The following is a 5,220-nucleotide window of genomic DNA, read 5'->3' as shown; positions in this document are numbered from 1 at the left end:
TTTTGACTAACCTCCGCCCACAGGAATACACAAAAAATGGGGGCGTGGTCTTGTTGCTCTCCCACGGAGAAGACCAAGAGTTGCGTTTGTTGAGTGTGTTTGTCGCCATGTCGTCGAAACGCTGTTATTTTCATCCCGCAGTCCAATCACCGGGTCTGATTCCGGCTCAGATTGATAGGGTAAAATTAAAGACATGTTTACAATAACACTGAGCGCGTGCATCTCCACGTTAAGGTAAGAGGCGTGACCTTTCCGGGCAAGATGCACTCAGCTGCTGTCGAATCACAACACAGGAACAGCTGGCACAATCAGAACTCGTTACGTATTTCTGAAGGAGGGACTTCATAGAACAAGGAAGTCATCAGCCCGTTTTTATGACAGTGGAAACAGCGGTATACAGATAAGTAAATTATGTGAAAAATACTGTGTTTTTTTACACGCGAAACATGAACACATGTTATATTGCACACTATAAACACAATCAAAGCTTCAAAAAAAACACGAAAAACGGGACCTTTAAAATATATTATAATAGAAAACGGTTATTTTAGATGGTAATAATGGTTTACAATATTACTGTTTTATTTTTGATTAAATAAATGCAGCCTTGATGAGCATAAGAGACTTCTTTCAAAAACAAAAATATCAAAGAGATATTTAAAAAAAAAAAAAAAAAAAAAAGTCAGTGTTTTCATACAATGAATTTAAAATTGTTCAAAATTGTTTGAACCCTAATAGACTTCTTTGAGTTCAGAAGAAGAAAGAAATACATACAGGTTTGGAACGACATGAGGGTGAGTAAATGATGACAGAATTTTCATTTTTTGCTGAAATATTCCTATAAATGTCATTATGTGCAGTTAGTGCAGTGGTCAGATGGTGGCAGTGTGGACGTGAGAAATGTAAGAGGGCACAATGGTCTCCCTCAACGGCCTTAAGACAGTGTACAGGTGGTGTGAGTCAGGGCTCAATTTAACAAATGTGCATGTGTGTGTGAGCTGCCCAAAAGGGGACGGCGGATCACATTACATTATCCTCAGAGTCTCAAAGGGTTAAGAGCTGTCAGCCACTGTAGTCATTAAGTCCTTCAGAAGAACACAGTAAATCAGAGCGGAGACCTCAGCTGCTCCAATCACCCACTCAGCCCGCACTAATGTATGTGTGTGTGTATGTGTGTGTGTGTGTGTGTGTGTTAAAACTGATGGGAATGAATGAATAGGATTTTTTTCATTATTTATATAATTTATTAAAACACTGTTTGTCTGTTTTCAGGTCTTCCAGAATATTTTCACTGTAAGAAACAATTGTACTTTGTAATTGTACTTTAAATTGTATAATTTTACAATTATACTTTATAATTATACTTATAATAATAAACAAAATGTCATAGTACAAAACTGCCTTTCATAGCACAAGAAGCAGAAAACAACAAGAGACTTCAGATAAAATCATTTAAAATTATATTACATGTTGATCATACAATATTTATAATATTTATGGAAAGTATAAGAATTTTATGCTGTAATAATATGCAGTTATGTATGTACATTAATTTTCAACACTTTATAACATCTCTACTTATGCAAGAATTAAAAGCATATCTCATATATCAAATAAATAGTAACCATTAAATTAGGAAGTGCTAGTAACATACTTTAATTTTTAACAGTTGAATCATCCTTCATTTTAAGAAAATAACTGTGTTCTACAATAAGCATATTTTGTTCCTGTTCTTTTCAGTCCTGTAGGATTCTCAAATTAGCTTGGAAATGGATCTGATTGCTTTTTCATCTCTGAGCATTCAGATATGTTGTGATAGTTTAACCCTATAAAGCCTACTTTATACTTGATATGAAAATTTTGCAATTTGATACACTAAGGCCTCTAAATAATCAACATATGATTCAATTATTGGGGAATATAGAGTGATAACTGATATTTATAGGCATTTTATGTAAGTATCTGCTATACTGTTATAAAGATCTTATTGAATAAGCTATCTTACTTTTTGGCCATATAAATATCAGCATCTGCACAAAATTGCATGTTTTTCTTCAGTTTGGGCCCCTGAATAAAAATTAGGTGTTGTTTTTTTCCTTCTTGAATGCATGAGCTCCATATTCTCATATATCATACTATATGAGCCATAAAAGCCTGATGCATCAAATATGATACTCAACAACAAAAAACATACAGTATGCAAACTTCTTTGCGTAAAGGTTCAATAAACTGATCCATTTAAAACAATTAGATTTTTCTAGCTAGTCTCACAAGTTTGTATCAAAACTACAAAGGTTTTTCTCCTAATCATTTGAAATTGTAACCCCTTCTCTACATATTGTTACTAAAAAATAATTAAAAACAACAAATCTTTATTGATCCAAGATAGCCCACGATATGTATGTATCAGCAACAGCTCTGTCTGAGACGGAGGTTGTGAGTGATACTCTGTAGAAGACAAACGGTTTGGACGCGTTTAGTGATTTTGGCAGGCAGCGCTCTGGGTTTGGCAACAGCTGACCCTATTTTACACTTCACACTGAGCAGCAGTTTTATGGAAACACAGCACTCTCCTCTTCACCCCTCCAAACCCAACACACACCGCAGGGACATCGCTCATTCTGTGGCTCGTGTGTGAGGCTGCTGTTGCACGGAGCTTCCTGTGTGTGTGTGTCTGTGTCCTCACCAACGCTCTCACTCATTAGAGCTCAGAATGAGCCACCTGTGTGTCTCAGTTGGGCAGTAACCCCATCTGCCGCCACACTAATCTACGACGAATAAGAGAGAGAATATGATAGTGACAGATCATTCATCACAGCCAGAGGAGAGTGATAGGTGTCCCAAAACTTTTTCATTAAAGGGTTAGTTCACGCAAAAATAAAAATGATCCCATAATTGACTCACCCTCAAGCCATCCTAGGTGTATATGACTATTTTTTTTTTTCAGATGAACACAATTGGAGTTATATTTAAAAATACCCTGGCTCTTCCAAGCTTATACTGGTAGTGAATGTGGCTTGAGATTTTGAAGCCCAAAAAAGCACATCTATCCATCATAAAAATAATCCATACAACTCCAGAGGGTTAATAATAAAGGCCTTCTGAAGTGTTTTTGTAAGAAACATATACATATTTATAACTTCATAAACTATAATCACTGGCTTTCAGGTAGCAGCCGTACACGAGTCGAGTTCCAGCAGAAGAGTGACCTCTGACCCGACGCATGACGTAGGATGTAGGAGTATCGTAAGTTTAGGTGAAAATAGATGCCATCTCGCGGCTGGGCAACAAACTCAAGCTCCTCTTTTCTTTTATCGACATCCTCCGACATTTCTCTTAAAAATTCTCCTTTTAGACTTCCAATTCTCTATCCTCTGTGCTTTTGTATTTGTCAGTACGTCATACGTGGGGTCAGAGGCCACTCTTCCTTGCCAGAACTAGACTCGCATATGGCTGTTACAGGAAGCCAGTGATTATAGTTTATAAAATTATAAATATGGATATTTTTCCTACAAAAAACATTGTTTCGCTTCAGAAGGCCTTTATTTTGGCTGTATGGATTATTTTTATGATGGATGGATGTGCTTTATTGGGCTTCAAAATCTTGGTTACCATTCACTCCCATTATAAAGCTTGGAAGAGCCAGGATATTTTTAATATAACTCTAATTGTGTTCGTCTGAAAGAAGAAAGTCATATACAGGGATGGCTTGAAGGTGAGTAAATTATTAGATTTTTTCATTTTTGGCTAAACTAATGCTTTAAGAGCCAATACTTGCAGCCTGGAGAGTTTTTCTTTATCAGGACGTGTGAAAAGATGTTTCAGGCATTTCTGTGTGTCAATGGTTGAACCTTAGTGGGTTTTGTAATCACATCTCAGAATGCTATGTATATGCAGATTAATTGTTGCATTCACTGTCACTGAAAGAGATTTTTCGCATTTTTGCAATATGCAGTTTATTCTTCCACCGCTTGAGTAGAAAGACTGCTTTAATAATGGAGCAGGACAACATCTACTAAAGCCAATCAAGAATCACATGGTCTTGTATTTGGCCCAATAACTACAGCCAAACACCACACAGAATGGCATCGCTTTATGTCAAATACTTTGTCAAATATAGTTGTTGATACATAATACATGTTAAAATTAAAATAATTACAATCCCTTTTGTTTGTGTAGATTATACCGCTCTACTACCGCTTAAATTCTTGATGTAATTGTTGTTTCAAGTTTTGGAGAAGTTGGCAGTGTTTACCTCAGTGTTTTCAGTTATTTGACTATTAGCACTGAATAAACCCATAAAGCTGCAGGTCAAAGCTGTTACTGTATCTGTTAGATTAGCCTAAATGAGGAATTCTGGGGAATTCACAAAAGGGCCTTTTTTTAATATCTTGGGCATTTGTGTCACTTTCAGTGGCATTGGCTCCGGTTTATTTTTTTTGACCCTGGACAGAACAAATACAGGCAAGAGGGAGAACAAGACTAAAACCAACATGAAAACTCAGGAGACAGATCTAGGGAAAGGGGGAGGAGAAACAAGCGGAAGGATTGGTGAAGCATCTCACAATGAGCTATTGAGCAGATCTAAGTGCTCTCTTTGAGCAGATGTGGTGGGTGTATCTGAGCTGTGTGGCACAATCGCTCGCAGTGACTCTGTGAGCGCTGACTGAAGATATGGAATTCATAGGGATAGAAGGAATAATAGCTTGGATGAATTCCAGAACTCCTCCAAAGTGATTAGGCCTCCGCGTGCATGTTAAAAGACCCTTGTGTGGCGACATTTAGCTGCTGTTACCATGACAACCATGACATCATCAGTCACCACAAATAAGAGGGAATGTGTTAAATGATCAAACAATTCTGGGCCCTTCTTAAACTATATGTACGATCCAGATATATTGCATTAAATGTGTGTGTAATTAAAGGTGCAATATGTAAGATTTTTGCAGTAAAATATCCAAAAACCACTAGGCCAGTGTTATATATTTTGTTCTCTTGAGTACTTACAATATCCCAAATATTTGCAACTATTTGTAAATCGTGAGAAAATTGCAATTTTAACCAAGGCTCCAGGACGTGTGAGGAGTCGCCTGTCAATTGTGTCATACCCGCGTTACCCTCGGTTTCCAGTTTTATTTTGTTGAAACCATGGAAACACCAAAGACGCTTTAATATATTAAATTTTTTAATAGACAAGGGAACAGCTGTTTGGTTACATTT

Source organism: Megalobrama amblycephala, linkage group LG1 (assembly GCF_018812025.1).
Source record: "Megalobrama amblycephala isolate DHTTF-2021 linkage group LG1, ASM1881202v1, whole genome shotgun sequence".
Classification (NCBI taxonomy): domain Eukaryota; kingdom Metazoa; phylum Chordata; class Actinopteri; order Cypriniformes; family Xenocyprididae; genus Megalobrama; species Megalobrama amblycephala.
This window is presented reverse-complemented; position numbering follows the sequence as displayed.